This window comes from Nicotiana tabacum, chromosome 14 (genome assembly GCF_000715075.1).
Source record: "Nicotiana tabacum cultivar K326 chromosome 14, ASM71507v2, whole genome shotgun sequence".
Taxonomy (NCBI): Eukaryota; Viridiplantae; Streptophyta; class Magnoliopsida; order Solanales; family Solanaceae; genus Nicotiana; species Nicotiana tabacum.
This window is the reverse complement of record NC_134093.1, coordinates 92,022,009-92,037,796: the sequence shown is the minus strand read 5'-3', so window position 1 is coordinate 92,037,796 and position 15,788 is coordinate 92,022,009.

The following is a 15,788-nucleotide window of genomic DNA, read 5'->3' as shown; positions in this document are numbered from 1 at the left end:
TAAGGATGATGATCATGAGTGATTCAGAGACTGGAGATGAAATAAATCAAATAAGTATCTCTAACTTGAAAGAATTATTCATGCTATGTCTAAAAACCAGCTAATGGACATAATTGTGACCATGATGAGTAAGATGGACAAGATAAGTGATGGAAATGATAAGTTAATAAGCAACCTTTCATGTGTTAAACTTGACCTCAAAGAACTTGAATCTGACAAAGCTAATCTTGAAGGACAGGTCAAAGACCTTAAGAACCAGGTTCTTGAGCTCACTTCTAAAAATGAGAAGTTACTTGATACACATGGTAAAGGAAAAATGAGTGATCTGCAAGATAATCTTGAAAAGGAACTAAAATAGGTTAAAGGTAATCTTTGTGATGCTGAATGTAGGAATAAAGTATTGCAAGAAAATCTTGAAAAAGAAAAATATGAACTATTTAGTCTAAGCAAGTGGTATAGATCCTCAGATGCACTAAGTTGGCTAAATGAAAACTGCAGCACTAACAAATCAGGAATTGGCTATAGAAAATTTGTTCTCAAATTTGATCCAAAGTATGTAGAAGTTTCTGATAACAAGATGTGCACTCATTTTGGGAAGGTAGGACACTTTAGAGATACTTTCCCTGCCTTAATTCATGCTCAATTTAAGAACACTTTTGGTCTTTCTAAAAATGTGAAGAAGGAGGAAGAACCAAAAGTCAAGTCCCTTGTCAAATCTAAGTGGATTAAAGTCAACAGGAAAATAACTGTTAATCCTCTTCTTTTCTGTGCAATAAGAGATCTGGTACATTCTTTTTAAATAAAAAAAGACCCAAGCTTATCTGGGTTCCCAAGATTAACTTGTGATTTCTGGTGCAGACTAAAGTGAGAGAAAATAATCAAGACTGATATCTAGACAGTGGATGCTCAAGATATATGACTGGAGAAAAGAAAAACTTCCTCTCACTTACAGCCTTCCAAGAAGGGAGTATCATTTGGAAATGGAAAAAAAAAGCCAGATAACATGTATTGGTAAGGTTGGTAAGTCACTTTCTCATGCTATAGAAGATGTGTATTATGTAGTAGGTCTTAAATATAATCTTCTCAGCATTTCTCAAATATGCGATAAAGAAAATGAGGTAAAATTTAATTCCAAAATCTGCACTGTCACTAAGCTTAATACTGATGAAATTGTGTTACAAGATAAGAGACACAACAATGTCTACGAGATATCCATTATGTCTCTTCCTCAGAGTGAGCACACATGCTTAAGTGTAGTGGAAGATGACCCATTGTTATAGCATAGAAGACTGGGACATGCTAGTCTATCTCAACTCAGCAAGTTGGCAGCAAAGGACCTGGTTCTCGGAATACCAAAAGTTGAGTTCACCTCAGACAAAGTATGTGATGATTGTATCAGAGGAAACATGTAAGGGCATCTTTTAAATCTAAAAAGGTTGTCAACACCTCTAAACCCCTCGAACTCCTTCACATTGACCTATGTGGACCAATAAGAGTGAGGAACAGGGGAGGTAAAAGGTATGTATTTGTCATTGTAAATGACTTTTCTAGGTACACATGGACCCTATTTTTGGCATCCAAGGATAAAACGTTTGATGTCTTCTGTGTGTTTGTCAGAATGGTCCAACAGAAAATGGGCTGTGATGTTTTAATTATAAGAACAGAACATGGAACTGAGTTTGAAAATTGTAAATTCTTTGAGTTCTGTATCACATATGGCATTGATCATAACTTCTCTGCACCTAGAACTCTACAAGAAAATGATGTTATGGAAAGAAAGAATAGACCTTTAGAAGACATGGGCAGGACCATGTTGATTGCCAGTGGACTGCTCAAGAGCTTTTGGGCTGAGGTAGTCAATACTGCTTGTTACTTGATAAATAGATACATGTTCAAATCCATTCTTGAGAAAACTCCCTATGAGTTACTTCGAGGGAGAAAAACCAACATCACTCACCTAAGAGCTTTTGGGTGCAAGTATTTTGTACACAATAGTGGCAAAGAAGCTCTAGGAAAGTTTGATGATAGAAGTGATGATGAAGTTTTGTTGGTCTACTCACCACATAGTAAATCTTACAAAGTATTTAATAAAAGAACTATCTACGTAGAAGAAAATGTTCCATGTTATTTTTGACGAATCTAACAACATGGCTGAGAAACGCCTGCAGGATGAAGACTATGACATAGGACTCACTGATGAAGGAACTTCTAAAGAACCTGAATACCAATCTAAAGATGGATCAAGATATCCTAAGGAAGTTGAAAGTGATCAGAAATAAGAAGAAGAAGAAGAAGAAGAAGAAGAAGAAGAAGAAGAAGAAGAAGAAGAAGAAGAAGAAGAAGAAGAAGAAGAAGAAGAAGAAGAAGAAGAGAGAACTAGTCTGACTGCTACCTAGACAGATGAAGTTGTACCTACTGACATTTTTCCTTTAGGTCACTCCTTAGGTGAACCATATCTGGGGATGCAGATTAGACTATGGAAATATCAAAGCTCACACCCCCTTGAGAACATCATCTCTGATCCTAATGCTGGAGTGCAAACCAGGTCATCTCGAGAAACCTATGTGCACTTACAATATTCCTCTCACAGGTTGAACCTAAGAATATAAAGGAAGCTCTAAAGGATCTAGATTGGATTATAGCCATGCAAGAGGAGTTGAATCAGTTTGAAAGAAGTAAGGGCTGGCACTTAGTGCAAAGAGCTAAGAACAGAACTATCATAGGTACCATATGAGTGTTCAGAAACAAGCTGGATGAGCAAGGAAATATCATAAGGAACAAGGCCAGACTGGTAGTTCAGGGATACAATCAAGAATAAGGCATTGACTATAATGAGATATTTGCACATGTAGCCAGAATGGAAGCTGTAAGAATGCGAATAGCTTTTGCTGCACACATGAAGTTCACCCTATATCAGATGGATGTAAAGAGTGCATTTTTGAATGGTTACCTGAAAGAGGAAATGTTTGTTAAACAACCTCATGGGTTAAGAATTTTCTAACTGTGTGTTCAAGTTAGACAGCTCTGTATGGACTGAAACAAGCTCCAAGAGCTTGGTATGAGTGGCTCTCAAAGTTCCACTTAACTAATAACTTTGTAAGAGGAAAGGTGGACAACAACTGTTTCTGAGGAATAAAGGCAAAAATCTTCTTGTTGTACAAGTATATGTGGATGATATTATCTTTGGGGCTACTAATGAATCAATGTGCAAGGAATTTGCTGAGATGATGGGGAATAAATTTGAAATGAGCATGATTGGTGAATTGAACTTCTTCTTGGGGCTGCATATCAAGCAAACACCTACTGGAACTATGATACATCAACAAAAATACATCAAGTAACTTCTGAATAAATTCAACATAGACTCTTCTAAGTCCATAGACACTTGTATTGCCATTGCAACAAAGTTGGACCTTGATGAAAAAGGGAAATGTATGAAACATAACCTATATAGAGGAATGATTAGGTCACTGTTTTATCTTACCACAAGCATGCCTGATATTGTATTTAGTGTGGGATTATGTGCAAGATTTCAGGCATATCCCAAAGAGTTTCATCTAAAGACTGTCAAAAGAATACTTAGATATCTTAAAGGGACTCCTGATATGTGTCTGTCGTATCCTAGAGGGTACAACTTTGATTTAGTTGGTTATGCTGATGCTGAATATACAGATTTTTATGTTAACATGAAAAGTACTTTAGGAACAACACACTTCTTTGGTTCTTTCTTGGTGTCTTTGGGAACAAAGAAGCAGAACTCAGTGGCATTGTCTATAGCTGAAGCAAAATATGTGGCAGCAACATCTTGTTGTGCTCAGTTGCTGTGGATAAGACAACAGCTAAGGGACTATGGTATTTTTGTTGATTGTATTCCTATTTTCTATTATAACACTAGTGCCATAAATATTACTAAAAATCCCCGCCAACAAAAGAGAACCAAGCACAATGACATTAGACATCACTTTCTCAGAGACAATGTTGAAAAGGGAAATATCTCAATTAACTTCTGTAAAACTTAAGACCAAATTACTGATATTTTTACTAAAGCTCTGAGTAGGGATCACTTTGAAAGGAACAGACTGGAACTGGGTCTAATTAATACTTCCAACTAGGTTGAACCCTAATGATTGACTAGAAAATTTATAATTAGATGCAGAAGGTCGAGTATAATGTGGTTGATTCAGTCTCGTGCTTGTCTTGAGCACACACACTTGCCCAGAAAAGTTTAGCTGATAACTATGTCTTATGATACTAATCTATAGTGCTGAAGCTTTATTGCAGAAATGAGTAAGGAGTTGCGAAGGAGTTGGTTCTTTGACTCAGGTACGTGCCATCTTGTCTTAATTCATTTGGGCCTTATATATGAAATTACTGCTATACTTAGACTCTCTAATCTTATTAACATCACTCATATTTTTCATCTAGTCAAGGATTAAAGGGGAATACTCGAGCAATTAGAGTCTAATTAATCCTAAAAGTCTAATAGTCAAAAGTAACTGTAATTAGAGTCTCGTTAGAACTCAAATTCGGTTACTCTCTTTCTTTTGGTCAAATCAGGACTACCCTCTTTAAAAGCCATCTTGTGATGCGTCTCTCAGACCTCACTATTCCTCTCAAACCGTAAGCAAGAATCAAGAAAAATTTCTCTCGTTCTTTCATCAATTTTATTCTCTCATCGCCAAGCCTAAATCAAGCCAAACTCCCTCTAAAGCAAAATCCTCATCCAAGACTGAAGCCAAACCCATGAACATGAAGCCCAAACCAAAGAAAAATACAAAACCAACCAGTGAACCTACGCCTACTCCTGTTCCCTCTCCACCTATACACTCTACTGTACGTACACCATCGTCCCCTGCTCCTGTTGTACCCGTTATTCCCACATTTACTGGACCTTCATCCCCAAAACCACATTCTCATGCACCCGTGTCTACTTCAAAAAATACCTCTAAACCCATTAATATCAAGGCTATATCAAGAAAATCTGTTAAGAGTGACAAGGTGGTAATTCATGGTCCTACTAAGGAGGACACAGTGGTTAAGGAAGTTGTGGCTTATCAACTACTACTAATCAGGTAAAATTACCTCCATCAAAGTTAGATGTTCTGGTTTCTGCTATTAAAGTTGCACCCTTATAAATTGTTCCACCCATAAGTGACAAACCATGAGTGGAGGAAACTACTTTAGAAACAGACTCTGCAACTCAGGAGAAAAGGGTGGATACCACAAATGTCATACTTATGGTTAAGGGGGAAGGTGATAAAGAACCAGTGAATAAAGAGGATTATGATGGTCTCTCTTTCAGCTGGACTGAGGATTAGGGTGATGATGAAGGTGAGAAAAAAGGAGGAGAGGTAGCTAGTCATGAGTAGCATCAGGCTCGGGATATGGCTCATGATACTAATAAGAAAAAGAGTGAGAATGAGGGGGAATCTGGAGAGAAAAACGAGAGTGAGGTGGAAGATACGTTAGGTGAACAAGTGGGAGATTCTGCAGAGCAAGAAAAAGATAGTGAGGAAGAAGGTGACTCTGAGAGTGAAATTGAGGAAGAAGAAAAGGGAAGTGAAAGTGAGAGTACTGAACATGAGAGTGAGGAAGAGAATTCAAGTAGGGAATCTGAAGGCTCTATGGCTATTGGTAACACTATCATAGCCCCTTCATAAGAAGCAAGTGGAGAGAAAAGGGCTAGAGAAATTAGGCCTTTGTTAACTCCTTTTACTGGACATGAGGAGGTCAGCAGTGGTGATGATGATTTACCCTTGTTTGCAGTAGGGAAGATGAGACAGAAGTCCCCTGTGAAAACAACAAAATCAATTGTCCCTGCAAGAAAAGAAGTGGCCCCTGTTGCTCGGACTCCTCTCACAAGGAGTAAAAGAAAAGTTGTTGATGAGTAGATCATTAAGGAGTCCAGAGGTGCCAAGAAGCCAATAAAACAAGTTGCTATTGTTGAACCTGTAGTTGAGTTGGATAAAGAGGATGGGTCTGACTCTACTCTGTAAGCAAATAAACCAGCACAAAAGAGGAAGGTTGTTAAACCCACCAGGGCAGCTACCACATCTAAGAAATCCAATAAAGGAAAGAAAAAGAGGGTTATGCCTGCTGTGGTTGACAAGCTTACTGAATTCAGGAATAGAAAAGTGTTGAATAGGAAGATTCTTGCAAACACTTATGGAAAGGTATGGCTCAGTTAGTTGAAAAACTTGAATTACAGGGATAGAGACACATGCTTGTTTAGGCATTCCCTCCTCTGTGTGTGCCTGCTGTGGTGGAGTTCTATGCAAACTTTCAATTTGATGGCAAAGTGGTCAAGAGTTCTATAAGGGAGTTTGAGATGGAGTTTGATACTGAAGAGCTTGGGATACTACTGAATATTCCCTTATTAGATTTTGACAATTACTTGAAGAAAATATGGCCAGCCATATACAATGATGTGGACACAGGAATTGTGGTCACAAGGAAGTTTTCTTAGAAGTTTGAGTTAGATGCTCCCCAGAAGGTGTACAAGAGTGATATGACTCCTTTTCACAAGCTGCTATTTCACTTTGTGAACTACTGCATATTACAGAGATCTGAGAGGAGGCATGAGGCTACCTGCTTAATAGGGTTGTGATGGAACTACTTGATACTGGTAGAGCTATCAATCTGCATAGCCTGATGATTCAGCCCATGGCAAGGGATGCGAACACTTCCAAGCATAAGCATGATATGCCTTATGGTTTCATGTTAACTGATCTATTTGACAAGCTCAATATTGTTACACTTAAGTTTTAATGATGATAATAGTGCAAATCTAATTATATCTATTTGATTGCACAAAATTAGGAGGGCAGTGCTCGATCAAAGGAAGTCAATATGTTAAGGATATCAGAAAGGAAAGAAGATCAAGTGAAATAAGGACAATGCTAAATCAAAGGATGTCAATGCCATAAAAAAGGAAACAATATCAAGTGCAATCACTATAGGAAGGCAGTCCTTACTTCAAGGATCGATTTGGAATCTGAAGATTCTGAAGATTGATCGATCAAGTCAAACCACAAATCACTCCCTTGATTATGAATACGAAAAGGAAGGAAGTTAATGAATCCAACCCATCTCTTGAGCAGGATTATGAGGCACCCCTTGGGTCAAAACTCTTAGAATATTTTATGCCTCAATCAAGGGTCAATCTGCAACGGCTACTCAAGACTATTGTATAAGAAGTCTGGCAGACTCAAGAATTTAATTACGTAACTTACCACTATTTTCTATGCCTTTCTAATTCTTAGCACAAACACTGTATTCCTGAGTTTACCAGTGTCTCAAAAGATAGAAAGTGTTAGGAAACAAAACAAGAGTTGTGTCAAGTTTGTAAAACATCGTTGCTGAGAATCGTTGGTGGTAAACGATCCAAAAACCACTACTACTGTAACAAACTATTGAAGATCTAAGAGAACCCTTGTGACCCAAGGGAACTGGATGTAGGTACCACACCGATATTGGACTAGTATAAAACTCCTGTGTTCTCAGCTTTTAAATTCCTTGAAATTTATTTTCATCGTCAATCAAACCTGATGATAAAGTGAAGTCGACTAATTCTCTTTTGAGTAGGCTAAGTTTTTAATTTAGTTATAATTCACTCCCTCTTGTACTTTCAAATATTGTCTTGCCTGAGCTTAAGTTTGGAATTCACAATGATGTTATGTATGTTGTTACCCTCAAGCAATGTTGCTATGGGGAGATCAAGGTTAGGGGACCAACAAGTTCTACTATTCTACCTGGTAGCATCAGGGCAGCAGAGCTCTCTAAAAGGTTGGAGTTAGCTCTTGAGGAGAATGCCAAGCTTAGAGAAGACAATGATGAGTTGAGAAAAGAAACCAGACAGCTTAGGAAGGATCTTAGAAGGGATATAGAGGCTTATGCCCAACATATTGCCACCCTTGTGAAAGCCTTGACCCCCTCTTCCTCTCACCCTTGACCCTGGTCCTTCACCCCATGTCTTCAGCTTGTTTTGTTAACCCAGTGGTGCTTTAGTTCTTTTTCTTTTGTTCTAATTCTGAGTAGGTTGATGATGTTTTAGTTTATTTTGCTCTAATGTTTTGAGTCAAGGCCCTGGCTTAATTTTGCACTGCTAAATGAATTCTCTTATGTTGTTTTACTGCTTCACACATGGTTATATCATCAGCTTAGTTTATTTGCTTTGATAATTCTTGAGCTTGTGTTGTAGCCTAAACAACCATGAATCTTGCATTAACTGTGCTTAGTCAACATCTTTTTGTTTTTTTTCCAATGATGCCAAAAGGGGAAAGATAAAGTTGGGGGTTGGTGTTGATGTGTCTGTTTGTGTACTTGTATACGTGTTGTACCTGCTCTGGGTGGTTGAGATATAAGGTGATTACCTGGTTTTATGTGCACAAAGTTTGTTATCATTAAAAGGGAGAATTTGTTGAGTATTGAGGTTTTGATGATTAACAAAGTTTGTTCAGAGGAAATGCTCTAAAAACCAAGTCCTCAACATAGCCGCTTAACTATTCAAAAAATCAGGTCTTCAAGGTTAATGATTGCACGATCCTATAAGATAGTAACTTTATCACAAAGTTACTCAAGTCCGAGTTCGTTTGAAGAGGACCAGTTGTTGTCTAAGAAGATATGCTTGCACAAGTGAGAGACAAGAGTCCCAAGAATTATGGAGTCCTTGGAGCAGTATGAGTCCTATCAAACGAGAAGCTGACTATCCGTTGGACTCCTAAAATATCTTGGAGTCTAGGGAGCTTAAATACTATCTTTTTGGTCTGCTGAGATTATCCTTTTGCACATCAACTTAAGAACTATATTTTCTATACTCAAGTCGAGTACCAGTGTTTGTGTTCTTCTTGAGTCAGTCTAGTAAATATGTTTTAGGAAATCGAGTTGTAATCAAAGTGTCATATACAATCAGTGAGTTGGAGTGAGTGTTTGATTTTGCAAGTTAGAGTAACTTGTAAGTCAATTGGTTGAAGTAGGAGAACTGGAGAGTATTGAGTTACAGATTTGTAATCAATACATTTGGCTCATTGTTCTAGTGAAGTTGAAACTAAAATCCTACGTGGTGGGTCGTGGTTTTTGCACCTTATGAGTCGGGTGATTTTTTACGTAAAAATTATTGTGTTTACTTTACTGTTTATTTTTGTTTACGCTTAAGGAGTAAGGTAACGAACCAAGTTTTTTAGTAATCCATAAAGGCACTCAAAATGTTTACTATCACAATCTGACGTACCTCAAAACAATCTCGTCCATCAATCATACCAATATCGGGTCAAGTCAATTTTTATTACATTTATCGCTCTGCTTTGGTTGTTAAAAGGCCTTTAAGATATTTGTTCCCCCGTGATTGTTATAGAGAGGGGAAAACTAGCATGTCTATCGTACCACTCATTATCAAGGACTGATATAATTGCATTATTTTTTTTTATTCGCGCCCCTTAATAATCGCTTTGAGGGCCAGTCAATTTGAATTTGTGTCCATTACAGAGAGAAACCCTCATTGTTAGATATTTTCTAATTCTAGGACTCGAATTCGAGTTCTTTGGTTAATAATGGAGGAATCCTATTCATTCCATCAGGATGGTGGTGGCAATATATTACGCCAGAAGATGTTTAAAACAAAAATGCTTCCTTCTCAAAATTCCATTGCTACATTTAACCAAAAAAATGTTGAATCTTGTTTTCCTTGACGTATTCATGTTTTAACAGATCTGACATGATGTCGATATTTCGTACGAATTTTTCAAATTACATTAAAATTTAATTTAGAACTTGACTTACATGTATAGGATACTTACACTCATCGGGTTTGTACACATAACTGAATTGATGTAATATAAGTGGAAGATACAATATGGTGTATCTGTGTCCAACAAGATTGGTGGCTTTGCTCGTAGAAACTGCAAATGGGAAAAGCTCCACCTTATACTTTCCATTTACATCTATGAACTACTACTGATTAGATAAGCTCTGATTGTTGCACTACTTGGATCCGTCTAGAAACTCCTGGAGCGGTAAAAACTTACCTGCAGTAGTTGTTTACATTAAACTGAATTAGTTTATCAAGATTAAGTGATTTTATTATATGAAAATATGTATTAATAAATAATAACCATGATTAAGTGAGAAGAGTTTGTTTATATAAACACTCGATGTATTTATTGATTTGGTGTAAACACTCGATGCATATAAATTCTTACAAAAGCATATCACACTTTTACCGAAGATGTGTACATGAGTGCTAATATTTCCCAGGATAACATACTAGGGTTGCGCATAATTTGGTAAATACCGAATTACCATACTGAAATCGAAAATTTTGGTATTTGATATTCGGTATTTTGGTATTTGGTTTAAGTTTTAAAAAATAATTGGTATTAGGCATGGTATTTAATATTTACAAAAATAATACTGAAATACCGATACCATACCGAAATATATAATAAGTTACACAATACGCATATTATTGATTATAACATATTAAGTTACATAATACTTTTCATTGGTATGCATGTTGAGGCTGGCAGTAAATCCCATTTACTTCTTTAGGAAAATGGAGGAACAAGGGAGGCTGCAGATTTTGACTCTTATTCTCTAGGATGCCAAGCATCTTAACGTAATACTTTTATGGTTTTAGGGTGTTTCTTCTCGTGTAATGAATTGCATATGTTGGATTAGTTCTTGTTGTATTCTCTAACTTCAGCAATTAGCACTAAGCAAGTAACAAGACTTTTTCAATGACTACATTTATTCGTTTATATACCTTTTTTCTCTATATGAGTTGATACTTGTTGGTTTTGGATAAAGATTTTGTCAATAGTCATGTGAGATATAAAGTTTTTATTTTTATATTTGTGAGTACTTTAATTAAGAATATTATAGTTTATTGCTTTATGCAATAGTTAATATTGAAACTAAACAAACCGAAGTTACTATACCGAATAAACCAAAATCGAAAAGAGAAAAATCGAACCATACCGAATATAATTAGGTACGGTATTGGTATAGCATTTTACGAAATCGAATACCGAAAATACCAAACCAAAATATCTAAATACCGACCGACGAACACCTCAATAACATACCCATCTTGTTAAAACTATTCTGTGGCCTTTGGACCCTTCTTTTGTTTTCCAAACTAGGCCCAACTAATTTCTTTTAGGGGTGGGGGGGGGGGGGGGGTCGAGTTGTCCTTATTTTAGTTTTCTTTCTTAACTCAAGTTTCCCCCAGTTGTACTTGACAGAGGTTAAAGCCAATCTTAATGTCTGATATCGTCAACGATTTCTTGATATGGATCTGACAGAGATTGTAATGTTTTACAATGCAATTGGGCTAATAGTTACTTAAAATAAATGTCAGATGGGCATCATATGTCAACTATAGTTTAACTATATTGGTGCATAGCAAGCTAGAAGGTACCCCTCACTATAGCTAAGGTATTAGTTTACTGATTAACATATTATAGCTCTAACATTCCTATTATACAAAATGAGGCTTTTAACCCACTCTAAACGTCCTTGAAGTAATAAAAAATCTTTAAAATGAGGTTTTTTAGAGGTTTCTTTATGGTTGTAGTATATGGTATTATGTTAAGTTTTAACAGACACATAGTTAAATTTAATTAATCTAGATAACAAACTGAATGCCACAATTTAAGGGCCAAGTCAATGCAACACCTTTAATGGATACATTTAAACTTTGTTCTAATGAAATCCATTGTTTGCTTAATTAATTGCTTATCATGAAGTGTATAATAACTCTCCCAACTCAGCCACATAGTGAAGCCAAAGCATACAACTTTTGGAAGGATTCAACGTGCATGACTATGTCTAATATAAAAAGTCAAGGGAATGAATAAAATTTCGTTCACTTTTAATTAGAGGTTTTGAGTTTGAACTCTAATTACGAAGAAGGATTCTAGTAAGGAGTATTTTTTCCTTTAATAAAGTAGCACAAATTACGATTAATTGGGATTCTAATGTCTATTGTGATAAGAAAAAAAGGAAAAAAAGAGAGACTATGTCTACTGTACAGTCAAAAATCGATAGTTTAATGTGATAAGAAGAAAAAAAAAGACTTACAAAATCGATCCTTTTACTTACAAAATCACAATAGAATGGTCTAACTAAGGCTGCTGCCGGCCGGCTATACTTTGCACAGGACCATCGACACGTGAGCGCAGATATTTGCCAAAGTTGCCAACCTTTGAATATGATATTTTTAGTTTTTACCTTTGAATAAGCAAGATGTAGATAACTGGGGTTAGTTTGAATTTTTTAATAACCAAATCAAACTAATAGTATCTGGTTTTGAAATCTATAAACCAAATCAAATTAATAAAAGTTGGGTTTTTCAGTCTTCGATTTTTCGAGATTTTTGAGTTCTTTTTTCGGTAAAGTTTTTATAGCACAAAATATGTAATTTGTGCTCCAAATATTTTTTGTCTTAGTAAGATACAACTATATAATATATTTTTCAAGAAAATAACATAATAATATGAGATACGTCATAGCATTATACTAAAATATTCAATAATAAAGATAATAAAATTACATAAAGCAAATATTGCTCATTAATAAACCATAATTAAAATTAACATATTCTAAAAATACTATATAGGTCATGCTAAAACATGTATTCTAATAAATACTATTAATTACATAACTAAGCACTAAAGAAAAGATAAACTAAGTTATGCACTTTTATTATAAACTAATGTAAAACTAAAAAAATAGATATCCAGCACTATCATCATTCCTAGTGTTGAATTGAATTTCTTTTGTTAGCATTAGTATTGATTTGAAATTTGTTTGAGTTACTATATTTATGGGCTATAAAATTTATTTTCCATTCAAGAATGTTAAGTCCAAACTTGAAATAATACGTTAAAAGATAAAACTGTGAAACCGTTTAAGAAATATTTATAAATTACATTACAATAAATATTTATATGTATAAAATATTTTTTTTAAATTGTATAAATGTACTATCGAGTTAATTTGGTTACGATTTAATTTTTTTTTAGTAAAAACCAAACTAAACTAATTATTTTTCAATACCAAACCACAATTATTTTTTTTTTTCGGTTTCACTCGGTTTATCGGTTTGGTAGGGTTTATTAATTTTTTTTGTACACCCCTATGAGCAACTATTGGGTTTTTAGTTCAAATAGGAGCACCTCTCCATTTGAACCTAACTTGATGGCGATAAATACCATGTTGTTCCCTCAGATTTTCCTTACAAAAATTTTGATTTCTTCTTCTTTGTTCTGCATTATTTTTTAAAATAAAAGAAAGAAACATTAAATGTGATTTGCTACCGATCTTTGAGTTCACGGAAATAATGGGGTTTGAAGTACCATTACATCGGTGTGTGTAATCCGTTGTATCCTGGAGAAAATAATTCTAAATCTCGAGTATTATGAGGGACAAAAGTGGGTTGCTCTAGTGGTGAGCACCCTCCACTTCCAACCAAGAGGTTGTGAGTTCGAGTCACCCCAAGAGCAAGGTGGAGAGTTCTTGGAGGGAGGGAGCCGAGGGTCTTTCGGAAATGGCCTCTCTATCCTAGGGTAGGGGTAAGGTCTGCGTACACACTATCCTCCCCAGACCCCACTAGTTGAATTATACTGGGTTGTTGTTGTTGAGTACTATGAGGGGATAGAGTTCCTTAAAGAAACACTGTAAAGCCGGTGGACTCGAATTAATTTCTGCACCTTCTACATTTTTGTTTTTTTATTGTTTCTGTTTTTCGAATTTATTTTTCGAATACAAATTACTAACATCAACTAGCACAACCCGAAGGAAAAAGAAAATGGGTATAAGATTTGATGTACCCATATTCCATCTTTACCCCAAATTTAGTTATTCTAATACGAAAATAGCTTTTTAAATTTTATATTATTAGTCATTACTATTAAGTTTAAGGGATTTATTCTACAAATTAGAATTGGTAGTGGCTACTATAACAATCGAGCCTCAATTCCACGTAAGTTGGAATTGATTGTATGAATCCTTACTCATCATTTTTCCCGTTTAAATTCACCTTGTACCAACATTGAAAAACATAAAAATAAAAATAAAAGGTACCAAAAGTCAGGGGCGGATCCAACATAATAACTGCGGGTTACTGTGGGCCCAATAACTTTAGATCATGTATTTATATTAAAAAATTCATTAAATATATAAGAACTTTTAGCTTGGAACCCAATCCGTTAATCTATTTATTATTATATATTAACTTGAGATTTTTTTAGGAACCAATATACATAAAATTTGGAATTCTTCTCTGCCAAAAGTTCTTTGTGATTTCTATTAAAAAAAAATCATTAGTGCATCTAAAAGACATATGACCAAGGCTAAATGAATTCTCTTATGATTTTTTACTGTTCCGCATATGGTTATATCATCAACTTAGTTTATTTGTTTTGATAATTCTTGAGCTTGCGCTGTAGCCTAAATAGCCATGAATCTTGCATTAACTGTGCTTAGTCTATTTAACATCTTTTGATTTTTTTTTCCGATGATGCCAAAAGGGGGAAGATAGAGTTGAGGATTGGTGTTGATGTGCCTGTTTGTGTGCTTGTTGTATACGTGTTGTACCTGCTCTGGGTGGTTGAGATATAAGGTGATTACCTGATTTTATGTGCACAAAGTTCGTCATCATCAAAAGGGAGAATTTGTTGAGTATTGAGATTTTGATGATTAACAAAGTTTGTTTAGAGGAAATGCTCTAAAAACCAGGTCCTCAACGTAGCTGCTTAACTGTTCAAAGAACCATGTCCTTAAGGTTGATGATTGCATGTTCCTATAAGATAGTAACTTTATCACAAAGTCACTCAAGTCCGAGTTCGTTTGAAAAAGACTACTAAACATGATAAGGGTTGTTGTCCAAGAAGATATGCTTGCACAAGTGAGAGACAAGAGTCCCAAGAATTGTGGAGTTCTTGGAGCAGTAGGAGTCCTATCAAACGAGAAGCTGATTATGCATAGGACTCCTAAAAGATCTTGTAGTCTAGGGAGCTTAAATACTATCTTTTTGGACTGCTGAAATTATGTTTTTGCACATCAACTGAAGAACTATATTTTCTATACTCCAGTCGAGTACCAGTGTTTGTGTTCTTCTTGAGTCAGTCTAGTAAATATGTTTTAGAAAATCGAGTTATAATCAAAATGTCATATGCAATCAGTGAGTTGGAGTGAGTGTTTGATTTTGCAAGTTAGAGTAACTTGTAAGTAAATTGGTTGAAGTAGGAGAACTGTAGAGTATTGAGTTACAGATTTGTAATCGATACATTTGGCTCATTGTTCTAGTGAAGTTGAAGCTAAAATCCTACGTGGTAGGTCGTGGTTTTTGCATCTTTTTAGCTGAGTGATTTTCCACGTAAAGATTGTTGTGTTTATTTTACTGTTTATTTTTTCTTACGCTTAAGGAGTAAGGTAACGAACCAATTTTTTTTATTAATCCATAAAGGCACTCAAAATATTTACTATCACAATCTGACGTACCTCCAAACAATCTCGCCCATCAATCATACCAATATCGGATCAAGACATCTTTTTAATATATCGAATCCCCTTGGTAAACTTTTTGGTACCACCACTGCATATGACTTAAGGTAAATATATTAACATGGCTAGATATACAGAGACAAAGTTAAGATTTAAAATTTATGGGTTCGAAATACCTCTTAATCCATTGATTATTTAAGTTACTGGGTTCATAATTTAATATTTATATATATTCAATAAATTTATACACATATAACGTTCAAGTAAAAAGCTATTGAGTTCGG